Source organism: Hylobates moloch, unplaced genomic scaffold (assembly GCF_009828535.3).
Source record: "Hylobates moloch isolate HMO894 unplaced genomic scaffold, HMol_V3 SCAFFOLD_18, whole genome shotgun sequence".
Taxonomy (NCBI): Eukaryota; Metazoa; Chordata; class Mammalia; order Primates; family Hylobatidae; genus Hylobates; species Hylobates moloch.
This window is the reverse complement of record NW_026652293.1, coordinates 58,394,142-58,412,902: the sequence shown is the minus strand read 5'-3', so window position 1 is coordinate 58,412,902 and position 18,761 is coordinate 58,394,142.

Genomic DNA, 18,761 nt, shown 5'->3' with positions numbered 1-18,761 from the left:
TGCACCAGCATTGGGCTGAACACTCTCCCTGCAATCCCTCAGTCACGTCTTCTGTAGCATTTTCTTTCTGGCAACAACATTTGGGGTCATTAAAAGTGTCTTTGAAATGCAACCTTTTAATTACAGGAGGAATACTGCCCCTGAGAAGGGGCCTTTCCTCAAATGCTCCAGGAATTCCTTGGCCAGATACACTCCAGGGGGAACACAGCCCAAAACGGGTCTGTGGCTGTGATCAGACCCAGGCATCCTGTCAAAACAGGAGCCTGGGAAGGGGAAGTTCAGGGAAGGAAGGGGGCTCCTCTTGGGAAGAGCAGGGGTGCTGGAGGAAGAAACCCGCCCAGTCCCCTTTGGGCCTAACTTAAGATATGCTCACCGGCTTTCTAGCACGCAGTTTTCCCCAGGAGGTCCCTTGGCCATGACCCAAAGTTAGGAACTAGGGGTCTGCGGACGCCTTCTCCTCCTCCCATACCAGAATATGCTCTCCACAGCATGCATGCACCGTGGCATTGTCTTTCCGGAGCTTTAGGGCCAGCAGGCCAGCAACCATCTTCCCATGTGTCTCAGGCTGACTGCACACAGCTCCTCTCATTGTTTTCAGAAGCCAAAAAGAGCCAGGCAGGCCAAAGCGGGAAAAGGCGGGGGCTTCTAGGAAACACCTGGGGTGGCTGGGCAGAGGTGAGATGTGACCCTGGCTGGCCTAAGGGCTCCCTGTGGCCTTCGATGGCCAGCCTGTGATAAAGCCCTGAGAACTCCATCTCCTGTGATTTTCCTGGGGTACTGATTTCCCCCTCCCTGGGAGTCTAGGTGTTTATTTGTAATATCCAAGAATGCTAATTGAGATCAAAGTGACTCTGAAGTTCACCCTGGGGGTGCTGCAGTCTGAAAGGTGTTTTGCAAAGACACAATCTTGGTTAGCCCTTCCCTGGCGCTAGGCTGCAGGAAGCTTCTCACAGGGAATAGTCCACACTGTAATCTACCTCGGGCAGGTGTGCTGCTGGGAAACCCAGTTAATGATGTCTAATCTTTAAGAGCCATGGGAAACTCAGGAAGACCTAGCTGGACAGATACTACTCAGACATTTCTCAAATAAGTGTGGCAGAGCCACTCCTCTTCTTGTTCTTCCAGTCTTAGTTACCTGCCGAGCCGGGTGTGGCAGGTGTCAGGTACAGGGATCTGGGAGCTCAGAGAGCTGTAGCAGGAGCTTTAGGCTTCAGTTTTTTCTCCCACTTGATGGCCCCAGACACCTTGGTGAAGTGAAATTCTCCCTGCCTGGGGCTCCAGGATGCCTTCGATGTGACTGTCTTAAGGTTATTGTGTCTTCTTGTGGCTACGCCAGGATGTTCTGCTTCACCAAGCATTTCTATCCTCAATCGTCATGTCCCTACTGAAACTCTGTGTTCTCTCCTCAAGCAATTTTCTGGTAAAAACATTTCCCTGGCTAGCCTGTAAGCATTGCTGTCTAGCTTTTGTGTTAGCACTGATTCAGATGGCCACTACCCATTCTGTGCAGCAGACTTTCAAGACCAAGCAGACCGATAGGCAGGCAGGAGGGCAGAGTTCTCTACCTGCTGGAATGCCCTGAGGCCCAGAGAAGGGATGGATAGGGCATCAGTGTCTCTCTTGCGTCTCTCTTGCCTTCAACCACTGACTCACCCCTGTTGTTCCTCACTTAAGTTAAAACACACAGAGGGGCTGTTCTTAGAGAAAGTCTAACTCGGCTGGGCGTAGTGGCTCACACTTATAATCCAGCACTTTGGGAGGCCGAGGCAGGCAGGTCATCTGAGGTCAGGAGTTTGAGACCAGCCTGGCCAACATGGTGAAACCCCGTCTCTACTAAAAATACAAAAATTAGCTGGGCATGGTGGCGCACATCTGTAGTTCCAGCTATTCAGGAGGCTGAGGCAGAGAATCGCTTGAACCTGGCAGGCAGAGGTTGCAGTGAGCAGAGATCGCCATCGTACTCTAGCCTGGGTAACAAGATCGAAACTCCGTCTTAAAAAAAAAAAGTCTAACTCTACTTTTGATCAAATTGTATTCTTGCAAACAATTTTGCAAGAAATTGATTGTCTCATTTTGATGCCATGATGACATTTTGGGAAATATTTCCAAGTTGTTAGAGTTTTCTAGCTGCCAGGACCTGAGTGCTTCCTGTGGCAAACAAAGGGTGACTCCCCACATAGGGTGCCAAGAGGGAGGGCTCCACTCCGTTCTGAACTTTTACACATCAGCCTCCCGCAAGATAAGCTTCCTGGTTTTCATATTACAACATGAACCAAACCGCAGAGGTTATGACTTCTCTGTGTTTTGAGCCCTGCCCACTTCCTGCTCACGTGCCTTGTGTGCAACGACCATTTATTTCAGGATGTGAAGTCAAAAGCAAAGCCCAAACAATAGTGAGCGGCTCCTGAGCCAAGCTCGCCAGCCTGCTAACCCACTCAGAACTGCCCTATCTTCAACACGAACAAATGCTTCTGGAACAAATACCAGCCAATTTCACACAGTCCAGGCCTTTGAAATGAAATACGGATCAACCCTACATTTATGCACGACAATGTCGATTTGTTATCTGTTGGAGTGATTGTATACCTTCGGTGGTAGAACTGAGGTTCCCAGGGGAGCTATTAAGAAAAAAGCTTTTCTGGCACGGGTGCAGTGGCTCACGCCTGTAATCCCAGCACTTTGGGAGGCCAAGGCTGGTAGATCACCTGAGGTCAGGAGTTCGAGGCCAGCCTGGCCAACATGGTGAAACCCCATCTCTATTAAAAATACAAAAATTAGTTGGGCGTGGTGGCGCATGACTGTAATCCCAGCTACTTGGGAGGCTGAGGCAGGAGAATTGCTTGAACCTGAGAGGCAGAGGTTGCAGGGAGCCAAGATAGAGCCACTGCACTCCAGCCTGGGTGACAGAGCAAGACTCTGTCTCAAAAAAAAAAAGAAAGAAAGAAAGAAAGAAAAAGCTTTCCTGGCTGGGTGTTGTGGCTTATGCCTGTAGTCTCAGCTACTTGGGAGGCTGAGGTGGGAGGATTGCTTGAGCTGGGGGAGTTTGAGGCTGCAGTGAGCTGAGATCACACCACTGTACTCCAGCATGGGTGACAGAGCAAGACCCTGTCTCAGAGGGGAGAAAAAAAAAAAAAAAAAACAGCAAATGCTTTCCTGATAGAACTAAGAGAGTTTGGAACTAGGGTTCTATAAAGTCAGCCCTGGTGTGGGACTTCTGTTATTACAGAGAGTACAGAAAGTGTCCTAAAAGGACAGCTGGGTGGCCAGGCATGGTGGCTCACACCTGTAATCCCAGCACTTTGGGAGGCAGAGGTGGGCGGATCACCTGAGGTCAGGAGTTCAAGACCAGCCTGGCCAACATGGTGAAACCCTATCTCTACTAAAAATACAAAATTAGCCTGGCATGGTGTTGCATGCCTGTAATCCCAGCTACTTGGGAGGCTGAGGCAGAAGAATCATTTGAACCCAGGAGGCGGAGGTTGCAGTGAGCTGAGATTGCACCATGGCACTCCAACCTGGCCAAAAAGAGCAAAACTCCGTCTCAAAAAAAAAAAAAAGACAGCTGGCCAAACAGCAATAGGCTGATCATGTGTATTTAGCGCACATGGGCACAGCCCATGGCACCAAGGGGGACATCGAGGTCACAGATGACAAGACTTGCCCTCGTAGTGCTTACAGTTTATGAGCCAACAACCACGTTAAGCAACCACCATCACTGGATATATAATTAGGGGTGGGGTAGATACTTTCTACACCAAAGACAACTCTTTAGGCTCCAGATGGGATTCCGGCTGCTCCTGACTGGTCTCTCTTAGTCCTTCATACCTCACACGCCATGGGCTCTGAGTTACACGCCCTTGGTCTCTCTTCCCAGCTCAGCCACTCACTCCCTGTGTCAGCCGGAGCAGGTCATTCATTCAGTTTCTTCACCTGCGGAATGGGAATGAATGGACCTACCTCACAGGGGCATTGAAAAGATTAATAGAGCGACTGCATGCAAAATGCTGTCACCTAGTGGAGTTGTAATCAGAGTAGAAAGGCACTATCGTGCGTCTCTGTATTCCCAGATACTGGCTGGCCTGCAGCGAGCCACAGCGTTACCATGGGTGCGCCCGGGGGAAGGGGCAAACATTGACCTAACTCCTCACATTTCCTTATTTTTCTCTCGCCTCTGTTATATCCCTTCTAAATAGTCATTCCAGGATATACAACTCCCTGCCCCTGAACACTTCTGTGGGGTGGCCTGGCTGAGAACCCAGATTCCCAGGATAGCCCTGCACTCAGCCAGCTCTCTGTCGCCCCTCTCTCAGGAGAGGCAGGTGGGCAGACCCTGAAACCTGACAGTCCTGAAACGCGCTGAGCATGTCCACGTTACCACAGCAGCCAGGTCACCTCTCCAGGGTGGCATCTTTTCTGCCTCCATTCTTCTCCTTCTTCCTTACCATTTTTTTTTTTGGCCCTCTGTGTGTGTGTGTGTGTGTGTGTGTGTGTGTGTGTGTGTGTGTGTGTGTGTGTGTGTGTTTTGAGATAGAGTCTTGCTCTGTTGCCCAGGCTGGAGTGCAGTGGCGCATCTCAGGTCACTGCAACATCTGCCTCCCGGGTTCACACGATTCTCCTGCCTCAGCCTCCTGAGTAGCTGGGATTACAGGTGCCTGCTACCATGTCCGGCTAATTTTTCGTATTTTTAATAGAGACGGGGTTTCACTATGTTGGCTAGACGGGTCTTGAACTCCTGATCTCGTGATCTGCCCGCCTCAGCCTCCCAAAGTCCTGGAATTACAGGTGTGAGCCAGCTCATGTGTTTGTTTTATGCATCCAATAAATCATGAGAAGGACAAAAAGACCACTATGGTGGGGAAATAGTGCCTGTCTTCAGTTAGCAGTGAGAGGCCAGCAGGTAGGTCACACAGACATGTGGCACCAGTTTTGAAGGGGGACATGTAACACAAGTCTTCGTTAGCCAGGATAAGTCCTTCTGCTGGCTGTGCCAGGCCTCACCTGCACTGGGAAGCCCTCACAGGGCTCTGGCATCCAGCAGGGCGCTCTGTGCAGGTGTTTTGGAGAGCATCATGGTGGAGGGCGCTCCTCCTTCTCCAGAGGAGAAGCCACTCACTCCCTGTGTCAACCGGAGCAGGTCATTCAACCATTCTTTCAGTTTCTTCACCTGCAGAATGGCGATGAATGGCTCAGAGGAACCTCAGGATAAAGTGCCTCCTGATCCTGTCATGCCTGGAGTGATTCCCGTACAAATCAGTTTTTTATTGTTGTTGTTCTTTCTGTTTAGAAACTTGAAGCAGAAAAAAAAGATGGCCCAGATATTGTTTTATTCTCTCTGAACTCCTTCAGGTGCAGAACAAACGGAAAGGGTTCCAGCCCCTTTGCTTTCGGTTTTATCTGCACGCAGTAATGACATTCTAGAAGGGTTCCTGAGCTGTGCACCATCTGCCCAGGCCAAGAGCAGGACACGCAACCCAGACTTCTGCCTTGGAAGTGTAAAGCCTGCTCAGGAGTGTCCACCAACTTCCAACTACTTAAAAAATCCTCCATTTTTTATGTCTTTGCCTTATCATCCCTGCTTGTGGATTATAAATTACTCTTTTCTTGAAAGAAATATGAACAGAAATACCCCCTGCTGTAGCTGGCTGAGGCAGAGCCAGCAGAGGGAGCTCAGGGACGTCATCAATTATTAATTCACGGTATTCAGAGTTACTAACGTTTGCAAACATTCAAAAATGACCCAGGTCTTACCAACACGGAGCGAAATTGTCATGAAACATGCCTGAGCCAATGGCCTGACAAAGCAAGTTGATTTCAACATGGGCATGGGTGGCAATGTGACCCTCAGGAGCCATAAGTCCAATTGCTGAACGTGGATGCACCCATCTCCCATCCCCTCGCCATCTGAGGTGAGCACTTTCTTCCCATAGCCTCAGATCCATCCTTAGTTGTTACTGACCTGTGGGTGAGGTCTTAAAGGCCCTGGTGTGAATTCAGTGAGTTCTTACTGCTAACTGAATTTAAAAGGTCGGACGGAGAGGAGGCCAGGGTGTGTACATGGAGGGGCAAACAGCATGTTCAAGTAGTCTAAGAGCCTTCCTGCCAACTGGTCCCTTGTATTTTACAATAACATGTGGCTCAAGCACTACAAATAGATTTAGGGAAAATGGTGGTTTTGGTTTTGAGCTATTTCCAAACTCTAGGAAAGACATTTTTCCAATTTAGGGATGTCAAATAACTCATCTAGCTATAACTATATACTCAGTCCATTGCTCCAGGGATCAGGCATAGGGTGGTGATTTTCCAGCCAAAGTACTAATTCAGAGAACTGGGAAATGGTCTCCTGCTGTGGGAGGCCGTGTTCTGAGCAACACCCAGCTGGCTTACTGGCCTTTCCAGGCATCTAAATGTCCTACAGCCACGTAGATCCTCTTGGAAGAGGTATTTTAAATAATTCCTCAAGAACAGTGCACTTCATTTCTTCACTCTCCCTCATTAACCTGAATGCCATTTGATAGACATAAAAATCCTGGGCACTCCTGGAATTTGTTTTAAATTTCTTCCACTGTAAGAGTTTGACATATATTTGCTGAATGAATGAATGGTTAAAGCAATGAATCAGAACGATTTATTGATTGCTTATTGTTAAATTTAAGCCCCACAGTAGCCCTGTGAAAGGCAGGTATTATTAGTTTTCTCATTTTACAGATAAGGAGACAGTCTGAAAATAAAATGTAAGTACCTTGCCTAAGATCTCAAGTGCAGGCGCAGAAGCCAGGATTCAAAGGCGGGTGTTTCTGACTCCAAAGTCCATGTGCTTTCTGTTACTCAGTTCTGCTAGTTAGGATTCTTCTAACTCTTTCAATCATGGGCTGTCATTGGAAAAAAGCCATCCTCCACCTGAGTTATTTTCCTGGCAGATGTAGCATTATGCTTTTTAAAAACGCAGTCCCAGCTACTCCGGAGGCTGAGGTGGGAGCATCCCCTGAGCCCAGGAGTTCAAGGCTGCAGTGAGCTATAATTGCCACTGCACTCCAGCCTGAGTAACACAGCAAGACCCCTAAAAAAAAAAAAAAAGCTTATATGTCTTATGTGTCCAAAATACTTGCCCCGAAAAACTGTGTACAGTAAACATGGTTTGAAACTTCACTTTCCTCCTTGGAAACCCAGATCACTTAATTATAGCTTCACTGGCATTTACTAACACATTCACCATTGGAAAAATGTTTTCTTGCTTTGCAAAGGACAATTCATGGAAGAGAAAAGATTCTGAAGCTCAATTCTCTTCCACCTTGAATTATGCTGAGATGAAAGCAACTTGAGGTAACAGCTTGCTTCTATGTTAATTAACTCCTGTTAATATTTTATGTTTAAGCCATCCTCAAACTGTAGTTTCCCTAGGAAATCGGAAGCGTTCTTCATTTGCTTGCATGTTCTTTGGCCCGAAGAAATTAACAACATTTTGAACTATATTATATATGAAGCCATTTTATGTTGTACTGAAAAAAATGCATGATGCAAATACCATTTAGACTCCTAGAGCAATAATTCTTAATCTAATGGACACATGCTAAATCAAAATTTCAATGGGGTTCTACATGCTTTGGCTAAGCATACCTGATATAACTCAGTTGATTAAAAAATTTAGAAATCATAATATTTATTTTAGTAAAAGAAGATTGGTAGTATCAAAGATAGACAAGGCTGGATACTCGGTAAAGTGGAAGGACAGACTTTAATCAGTAATATACTATTATTACTGCAATAGGGAAAAAAGTTCAGTGTGCTCCAAACTCAACTTCAATGTGTACAGAGGTGACAGCATTTTAAAGAGAGGATGGGCTGGGCGTGGTGGCTCATACCTGTAATCCCGGCACTTTGGGAGGCTGAGGCAGGCAGATCACGAGTTCAGGAGTTCGAGACCAGCCTGGCCAACATAGTGAAACTCTGTCTCTACTAAAAAATACAAAAATTAGCCGGGTATGGCGGCACGCACCTGTAGTCCCAGCTACTTGGGAGGCTGAGGCAGGAGAATCGCTTGAACCTGGGAGGCAGAGGTTGCAGTAAGCTGAGATGGCACTATTGCACCCCAGCCTGGGTGACAGAGCAAGACTCTGTCTCAGAAAAAAAAGGGACGATGAGGGAATAGGGAGTGGGTGAGCAGGGGCTCAAGAGGGTCTGTGAAAAAAATTACAAAATGCAGGAAGTGGGGGTTGGTCCGTGTGCAACCCATCTGTGTTTACTTACTGGTGCTTATGGAAGTTAGGCTCCTACCCTCCCACAGAGGCAGGGAGATGGGGGCCTTGTCTTCAGGTGTTCGCTGGAACCAACAGTAAATTCCCTGGGCAGCCTCGAGTTTTCTCAGGCAGGCACTCTAAGAGGGGCTAGGGCCATCCTAGAGAAGGGTCCTTGAGCTGTTAGAAACTATGCTAGCATTTGATCAAGTCTTTTTTTTGAGACAGAGGCTCGCTCTGGCAGTTGCCCAGGCTGGAGTGCGGTGGCATGATCTCAGCTCACTACAACCTCCACCTCCCAGGTTCAAGCAATTCTCATGCATTAGCCTCCAAGTAGCTGGGAATACAGGCACGCTCCACCACGCCTGGCTAATTTTTGTATTTTTAGTAGAGATGGGGTTTTACCATGTTGGCCAGGCTGGTCTTGAACTCCTGACCTCAGGTGATCCACCTACCTTGGCCTCCCAAAGTGCTGGAATTAGGGAGTGAGCCACCACACCCGGCTTGATCAAGTCTTTGTAGACCAAGGATAGCACTTAGTTGAGAAGAGGGCTGAGAGGAGCCTGGGTGGAGTTTCGTTAAGGAGAGAATTTTTGTAAGTAGTATTTATCGTTGGGTTGCGTAGGTATTAATGAGCAAAGTATTTTTCAAAGTAACTGACAGGAATTTATGTTGTCTTTTTGAGTGTAATGAAGAAGACTAATTATTAATGGGAATCCCTAATCTGACTTTATGATTTGAAAACCTTAAGAAGGGAGCGATATCCTGTTAAATTCATGTTCAGTGCTGCAGAATTTTTTCCAGAAGCTCATACGTTATCCAGCAGGCACAAGGACAGCCGAAGTGTGTTTAAGGATATGGCACTTCTTTTTAAAAATGAACACAAAGGGATCTGAGTAGCCTGCCTTGGCCAGGGAGAGGAGCCCCCTTCTGGCAGTCCTAGCAAAGGAGATGTGGGAACTGGGCATCTTTCCTTCTGGTCAGGATGGGAGTTCTGGCCTTGACTTACAGAGCAATAGGAGTTCTCTATAGGACCAAGACGATGAATACACAAAACATCGGTAAAAGTAAAATAGAAAAAAGAAGTAGAACTTTTTTTTAAAAAGGGAGGAACTACATATTTGCAGAAATGACATTTTTGAATAACAGAATAACACAGACCAGGTAATTTATAATGAACAGCACTAAACCGGCTCACGGTTCTGGAGGCTGGGAAGTTCAATATCTAGGTGCCTGCCTCTGGTGAGGGCCTTCTTGCTGTGTCACCCCATGGCCAGAAGGTGGAAGGGCCAAGAGATGAAAAGGGGCTGCCCCTGCCTTTTTATAATGGCAGTAATGCCACCCATGAGGGTGCAGCCCTCATGGCCTGATCACCTCTTAAAGGTCCCACCTCTCAACATTGTTACGATGCCAACTAAATTTCAAATGAATTTTGGCGAAGACAAACATTCAAACCATAGGACTAAGTAAATAAAAACCATATCTGTATAGTCAAATAGGATTAAAGTAGACCTAAAAATGGCATTGTGTTTGGCAATATGACTTACCCGGGAGAATGACTGGGAACTGCCAATTCAGAGTAACATGACTTGCTTTGCTACAGCAGTGAAATTTCTGGGATCCTAGCCTCTTGTATCTAAAGTAAGCAAGCAAAATATCTTCAGCAACTTAGTATGAATATGTAGTTTTTTTCTGCTGAAATACTCATGCCAATTAATACTTACAGTTGTTGAATAACTATCAAGCCAACTCTGTATAACTTTCAAATAAATCTACGTTGCAATTATATGTCATGTTTAAAAGGATATAATATTGATATTTTTAGTCATTTATGTAGGTGTGTGTTATGACTAAAATGATTCAATACACTACTGTGCTCCAAATAGGTTTTATGTTGTACCATCAGTTAGGATCCTCTTGCTCAAGTAAAATGAAAAAATTTAAAACAATTATGCAAATATGGTTTTAAATATTCATCTCAAATATTTTATATTTTATCCCCCTTAAATGAGTTTTAAACAGATTTAATTGCATTGGGTACTGTACTAAGTGTAGTACAAAGATTACAGTGATCCTGCCCTTGATATAATACCTACAAGTGCATATTCTAAGACGGTCCCTGGAAAGGAAGACATATAGACAGTCCTACAGAATCCAGAATAGGTATCAGAATTAAAATAGACCGGCCATGGAAGAAAGAATCAAAGAGTGAGAGACAAGGACAAGTTCACATGCATGGTGCTCTTTGAGAGAGCAGGGATGGGTGTTCTTTGCCCCAGAAATGTAAACAAAACGTCCACAAGCTATATGCTCATTAGCCTGGGATGTCTCCAGCTGACAATGACAGTGGGATCATGTAATATGAATTGTGTGTGGCGACCGGAAGTCAATGGCTAAGGGAACCAAGAGGCTGCTTGGGGACCCTAATGGGTTTGGAGGGTAGAAAGAACATATGCTTTGGAATCCAGAGACCTAGGTTAGAATTTCTGTTCCAGCCCCTATTTGGTGGGTGTGCCGTAATGCAAATTTGCTGACCTGAGTCTCAGTTTCCTCGTCCTGAAAGACGGGGTGATGCCTATTTCGTTGAGTTGATTTGAGCCATAAATAAGGTAAGGACTGGTAAGTGACACACAACAGGGCCTCATTAGAAATAAGTCCCCTTCCCTCTCCTTCTCCTTCTCCACTGCTCTGATGCCAACTGTAGTTGCTACACACTTTTCCTAAAGGGTAGGGTGTAGTTTTGTTGATAGAGTGGGAGCAATTGCTGAACAGACATGAAGTGCTAAACATTAACGCGGATGGGCTGAGCCTTATCTTGTCCAGAAGGGAAGGAAAATGGTAATTACATATTACCTAGACGGTACTTTCTGTTCCACAATTGAGCCCCCGTCTGCCTCTGAATGTAGACTTTGGGTGGGAGGTGGGGAAGAAGGCTGCCCTCTGGGACTCGCAGTTTTAGCAACCATGCCAAAACAAGCCGTGCACCTGTATTCCCTGTAGGTTTTAAACAGAAACATTTAGTTACATATTCTGAATTAAGAGAGATGGTGGCAACCCAGGTGGAGGGAAGGGTATTTAAGCACAGCAGAGTCCCCACCATGGGGCTGTGAGCCTGTGGCAGACAGCAAGAGAGACACAGAAGATAGGCTTCTGCACTCCTCCAGCCGGTGGGAACAATCAGTGCCAGCGGAGGCTTTATCTCTTCTTGCCTCAGTCCGGCCTGTGGCAGCTCAGTAACTGGAACAAGAGAGTTTACTACCTTCTGGCCTTTAGAAGAACATGTACGACACAGTTTCATGATTAACACATTCATTTACTTAATGGGGAGAGATACAAGGAGAAATTAAATATACTTCCTGCCTTCGAGGAGTGCAGATGCCCATAACATGGGAAAGCAGTGACAGATGTATGTGGGGACTGCCCTAGGAAGTTTTGCTGGGGGTGAGCAAGAACAGGCCACTCTCAAAAGAAGGGGGAGGCATTCCAAGCAACAAGAGGAAAAGGCTTATCTGAGGACTCATCAGAAATTTAGTAGAACTGAGGGTGGAGGGGGTGGGAAAGAGAAGGCAGGTGTAGGAAAGAGAAAATGTTGTTCAGCCTACCAGAAATCCATTAGGGTGAGTTTTTGAAGGCCTTGTCTGTGTCATGTTACTAAGTTTGATTTTTTTTCCTGCAGATAAATATTTCAGGACTCCCTACATATCCAAATGCATTTTAGGCTAATTTTTAAAAACAGTTATTAATTAGCAAACATTAAAATCAATGTGAATAATAATCACTTCCTGAACAGTCCAAGGACCTTTAAGTTTTAAGATTAATCCAGCGGGTTAGATTTTTCAGTTAGAATTGCATGGAAGAAAAGACGAAGTTAAGTCTTTTATGTTTAAGTGTGCACTACAGGATGATTCAAAGGATTTAGGCGGTTACAGAAAAAACAAAAAACGCATTAAAAAATTATTGACACATCTACTATTGAAAACACTCTTTCATCTATTTATAGTTGACTAAAAATGGTGACTTAATGAACTTGAAATAAAATGATTACACTAAAGGTTATGATTGCCTGATATGTTCTAACATGTACATAGCATTTAATCCTCACAATTACCTAGTGTACCTTGTGCAGAATGGGTACACTTTTTTTTTTTTGAGACAGAGTTTCACTCTTGTCCAGGCTGCAGGGCAGTGGAGGGATCTTGGCTCACTGCAACCTCTGCTTCCCGGGTTCAAGCAATTCTCCTGCTTCAGTCTCCCGAGTAGCTGGGATTACAGGCATGTACCACCACACCTGGCTAATTTTTGTATTCTTAGTAGAGACGGGGTTTTGCCATGTTAGCCAGGCTGGCCAAACTCCTGACCTCAAGTGATCTGCCCGCTTTGGCCTCCCAAAGTGCTGGGATTACAGGTGTGAGCCACCGCACCTGGCCAGAATGGGTACTTTTTAATCCCCATTTTACAGATGAGGAAATCAGGACCTAGACAACTTGCTGGATAAGGGCTGAGTGGCAGCCCTGGAGCTTCAGACACTGCATTCCTGGCCCAGTGTCACTTCCACGGTCACTCTATGCCCTTTAGTTAAGGCAGGAGGATCTTTTGATAGATCTAATGATATTGACATCATTCTTATAGTTTTTTCCTATTATGAGTTGTTCCTCCACCCCAGCCAGGCTGGTCTTCACTAATTTCTCCTTGTACTGAGTGTTGGAACAATCTTAGAATTGTCTCCCTCCTTCTCTCCACCTAATCAATCGATCACCAAATCAATCAATTAATTCAACAGTCACCTATTATGTGCCAAGAACTATCAACAAAAGCAACATAGACCTGGTTTCACTAGAATTATAATCTAGTAAATTCTGGTACGGAATTCTGTTCCTCCTTCTGGCTGGCAATAAGTAACGTAAATCAAGGTTACCTGTGCTTATGCATCTCACCTTCTTGCTAAGGCAGGTGCCTGCTCTAGAACCTATGATGAGAACATATGATTTGGAGTCTGGAAAAACTTGGTTTGAAGCATAGCTTGCCACACACTGTGTGATCTTTCTGATTCTCAGTGTCCTCATTCAGTTTAAATGTCCTTTACCCTTAGTTTTAATTCTTTATTATTATTTTTTAAAAAGTAAATTTCCTTAGAAGTTTTCAGAATACGTTAATTCTACAGCCAGTAAAGGAACAGTTTTCCAAAACAAGAGAGCACACTTTGCCAGAGCAGTTAATCTCATGATGCTCTGGCCAGAGTGGAAGAGAGGGTTGTACGGTGGCAGCCACTCCCATCCCTGACAGCCCCCTCTCCCTACCCCCCTACCTCTTGGCCAGTCTCTTCAGCCTGGCCAGCAGGTACGGACCCTTAATCTAAGGCTCAACGTATCATCAGTCCTTTGGGAAGACACTCGGGTGCTGCACAAGCTTCAGAACGGCTTTCTAGTATTTCTTTCTATAAATCAAGTAAGTGGTTTAAAGCCTCAGATAGGAAACCATGAAGGAAAATAAATCATTAAGGTCACCATGACCTATCTTTTCGCCAGAGGTTCTCCAACTGGAGCCTGCTTCTATCAGAATCCTCTGGATAGCTGGATGGCTGAGCCCACCCCAAGCTTCAAGCTTCAGGAGCGAACCTGAGAAGCTGCATTTTTTTCTTTCTTTTTCTTCCTTTCTTTCAGATGGAGTTTTGCTCTATCGCCTAGGCTGGAGTGTAGTGGCACAATATTGGCTCACTGCAACCTCCGCCTCCTGGGTTTAAGTGATTCTTCTGCCTTAGCCTCCTGAGTAGCTGGGATTACACGCATGCACCACCATGCCCGGCTAATTTTTGTACTTTTATTAGAAATGGGGTTTTGTCATGTTGGCCAGGTTGGTCTCGAACTTCTGACCTTAAGTGATCCGCCCACTTCGGCCTCGCAAAGTGCTGGGATTACAGGCATGAGCCACCGCACCCAGGCAGAAGCTGCATTTCTAACAAGCCCCCAGGGGAAGCTGTGCTGCTGAGCAGGGACCATACCTTGAGAACTCCTGCACTTTGCTAATTGGTTTGGGAGACAATGGAACCAGACTGCCTTGGGTAAGTTTGGGGAAGTATTAACCTCCCTGTACCTCCTCAGTTTCTTCAGCTATAAGATCACCTACGTGGGACAGCTTTTATGAAGGTAACTCAGAACACAGGGAGCACTTTGAGCAACAGCTAGGGGCAAGGTAAAAACTGAATAAACATTATTTATCATTGTTATTACATCGTATCCTGTTGCTGTTTTCCCTCTATCACCAAGTCGTTAAACCACACATATCCCACGTCTTCTAAGTTCCTCCACTGAAGCAGTATACTTAGCTCCATCTATTCAAATAGAAATTTCCCCTTCTAATTTATGTATTAACAAATAAATATTTGAGAATGTTTAAATAGGCTTGGGCCTGGTGGCTCATGCCTGTAAACCCAGTGTGTCTGAAATTGGTGGGTTCTTGGTCTCACTGACTTAATGAAGCCACGGACCCTCGTGGTTAGTGTTAACAGTTCTTAAAGGTGGCACGTCTACAATTCGTTCCTTTGGATGTTCAACTATGTTTCCAGTTTTCTTCCTTCTGGTGGGTTTGTAAACTCACTGGCTCAGGAGCGAAGCTGTAGACCTTCGCACTGTTACAGCTCATTAAGGCAGTGCAGACGCAGAGTGAGCAGCAGCAAGATTTATTGCAAAGTGCAAAAGAACAAAGTTCCCACACAGCAGAAAACGACCGCAACAGATTGCCACTGCTGGCTCAGGCAGCCTGCTTTTATTCCCTTATCTGGCCCCACCCACATCCTGCTGATTGGTCCATTTTACAGAGAGCTGATTGGTCTGTTTTACAGAGAGCTGATTGGTCTGTTTTGACAGGGTGCTGATTGGTGTGTTTACAATCCCTGAGCTAGACACAAAAGTTCTCCAAGTCCCTACTAGATTAGCTAGACACAGAGCACTGATTGGTACATTCACAAACCCTGAGCTAGACACAGGGTGCTGATTGGTGCATTTACAAACCTTGAGCTAGACACAGAGTGCTGATTGGTGTATTTACAATCCCTTAGCTAGACATAAAGGTTCTCCAAGTCCCCCCTAGACTCAGGCGCCCAGCTGGCTTCACCTAGTGGATCCCGCATCAGGGAGCCCACCAGTTCCCGCCCTGTGCCCACACTCCTCAGCCCTTGGGCAGTCGGTGGGACCGGGCGCTGCAGAGCAGGGGGTGGCGCTTGTCTGGGAGGCTCGGGCGGCTCAGGAGCCCACGGTGTAGGGGAGGCTCAGGCATGGCAGGCTGCAGGTCCCAAACCCTGCCCGGCAGGGAGGCAGCTGAGGTCCCGCGAGAATTCGAGCATAGCGCCGGTGGGCTGCACCAGCACTGCTGGGGGACCCAGCACATCCTCTGCAGCTGCTGGTCCGGGTGTTAAGTCCCTCACTGCCCAGGGCCCAAGGCACTGGCCAGCCGCTCCGAGTGTGGGGCCTGCCGAGCCCACGCCCACCCGGAACTTGCGCTGGCCTACAAGCCACACGCGCAGCTCCGGTTCCCGTCCGTGTCTGTCTCTCCACACCTCCCCGCAAGCTGAGGGAGCCGGCTCCAGCCCCGGCCAGCCCAGAGAGGGGCTCCCACAGTGCAGCAGCAGGCTGAAGGGCTCCTCAAGCACGGCCAGAGTGGGCACCGAGGCCAAGGAGGCGCCGAGAGTGAGCGAGGGCTGCTAGGGCTGCCAGCACACGGTCACCTCTCACCAGCACTTTGGGAGGCCAAGGTGGGTAGATCACTTGTGGTCAGGAGTTGGAGACTAGCCTGGCCAACACGGCCAAACCCCGTTTCTTCTAAAAATACAAAAATTAGCTGGGCATGGTGGCGTGCACCTGTAATCTCAGCTACTCAGGGCTGAGGTGAGAGGATTGCTTGAACCCAGGTGGCACAGGCAGTAGTGACCCAAGATCGTGTCATTGCGCTCCAGCCTGGGTGACAGAGGGAGACACCATCTCAAAAAAAAAAAAAAAAAAGAGGTTAAGTGCTGCAAATATACATATAGTAAGTAGAAGAAGTTTCAAATAATTTTTAAATTGCTATTGAGATGGACATAATGCATCATGTTAATTGTGAGCTCCATTTCTGTGTGAATAGAAACCATATCAAACATCATCAATAGAAATGTGTTTTTATTGGACAGCTTTTGAGGTACCTCTACCTTATGAATAAAGGCTTTCTGCAGTTTGCAGCATACAGAAGTTTGTTCCTTATGTAACAGTACCAAAAGAATCCAACTGGATCTCATGCCACCTGAAATTTTACCTACACCGCGTTCCTGAAAGAGATGTTTCAATCTTGGGAGCCGAAATCCTCTGGAGACCAGAGCCAAATAATTGCCACATTGGAATGCATTCCACTGGGGGTTCCTGTATTTCATATATGAAAGCTTCCTGGCCGCATGTGTGTTTTGGTTGGCTTTAGTGGCAGGACTGAAGGGTTTTGCTTTGCTTTTGTTATGTAAATGGGGAAAGGGGCTTTGCCACTCATGGCCTCATTAACAACAATGGTGCCAAGATGCGGACCTTTAAGTGACTTTTACTTTATAGATTCTGAAAACCCACAACTTGCTAATTGTGAGTGACAAGCATCTTTCTGAGAACTTCCTGAAAATTCCCCACTTCCAAGTTTACACAGCCTTTAGTAGTCTTAAAAAAGAAGAGAAAAATACCAAACAGTTCCTTTGTTGAGAAAGCAGCCTACATATAGATCTGATTGTTCATGGTATGTTTGAGTCCACGAAGTAGAAATGAACAAAAATTATTGCTTAGTTTTCCTGATGTCAAATCAGTTTTGTTTTAAAAATGTCTTTAGTAATTTATTAGGTAAAATGTTAGCTAACTCTAGTTAATTTACAAAGTTTTGGCTTCATTTTGTTATGATGAGACTTTATAAACCTGATCTTTAGAATAAGATTTTTAAAATTTTTTAAATTTATTTTTTTTCGAGACAGAGTTTCACTCTTCTTGCCCAGGCTGGGTGGCAGTGGCGCAGTCTCAGCTCATTGCAGCCTTCACCTCCCAGGTTCAAGTGATTCTTCTGCTTCAGCCTCCCGAGTAGCTGGAACTACAGGTGCTCGCTACCATGCCCAGCTAATTTTTGTATTTTTAGTAGAGATGTGGTTTCACCATGTTGGCCAAGTTGGTCTTGAACTCCTGACCACAGGTGATCCAACCGCCTCGGCCTCCCAAAGTGCTGGAATTATAGGCGTGAGCCACACCGCCTGGCCAGGTTTTTTTTTGAAACGAATCTTCTTTTATTTCACAAGTGGAAATCATCCAGGAAATGTGCACCTCAAGGGAAATCCAATGAAATCTTGATTCTGGGTAGAACATACGAGAAAAGAATAGTGTAGCACTGCTTGGCTATTTGGGATAGGATCTGTCTTAGGTCCCCATAAGCGCTTTTATTTCTGTGTAATTTACTGCAAAACTCTATGAGGTAGGACTAATATCTTATGTTAAGGGTTAAGACAATTGAGACTTGGGGGTTTGTCAAAAATAAAAGATTTTCTGACTTTGTAGTGCAATGTGCATTTCTGTTGAACAGATCTCCACCAAGGGCAAATTCGATGGCAATGACAGTTCGATGTCAGAATTTGTTCTCAGGAAAGGCTCTGATGAACTCATTCACACTGCATGTGAATGACTGAGAAAACTCGATGTATTTTCACTTTTTTTTTTTCTTTTTAAAGAAGTAAACCTGGGTGTTTTGTAGTTCTATGAGAAAATGAAAGCTGAAGCTAGGCTATAGATGAAAAGTTCTATTCATGATTACAATTTAACAGATAGTGCTTCCAAAATAGCAATTCACTTAAATACACCTAGTTAGGGTGTTAAGAAATACTTTGATTAAAACCACACTGCAAAATAGGGAACTTCAATGGACTGCTTTAAACTCTCAACCTCAAAGGAAGGAAATCAACTAACTGATAATGAAAACTAGCAGAAAAAAAAAAAAGTTTAGGATCCGTAACAGATTCGGAGTCAACAATGACATGATTCAGCATTTTGGGGTTCAATTAAAACCAGGCTTGTAGGTTGCAGGTCAAGTTGTGTTTCAGTGTGTAACGCAAAAAACTTCTTGTTCCACGCTCCGCGGTGTTGGGGATTTTCTACTGCATCTCGACAGCACCTCGGGTAACAACCGAGCCCCTCCTCGCAGCGTGAGTCGTAGGAGCCCTCGGCCATTCTTCCCCCTCCCTCCCGCCGCCGGTCCCAGCATCGGTCCGGGTTCGCTTCTACGCAGGTTCAGCGGCCGCGGAGACAAAAGCACCCCTGCTCGCCTTCGATGCCGCTGCTTGGTCCAGGGGCTTCTGTGGGATTTTAACACGCTAAGGAGGGCACTCATAGTGTTTTACCGAGAAACGCTTTCGAGCTCGGATCTTTGGTGATCAGTTTAAGAATGTATTAGTTTTCTTTGTAGCTTAAAAAAATCTCGTTCGCCAAGCCACCTGGCGCCCCGAACACTCTGCTGCGAAAGCCAGGAGGGAAAGGGCGGGAGCGCGCGGGC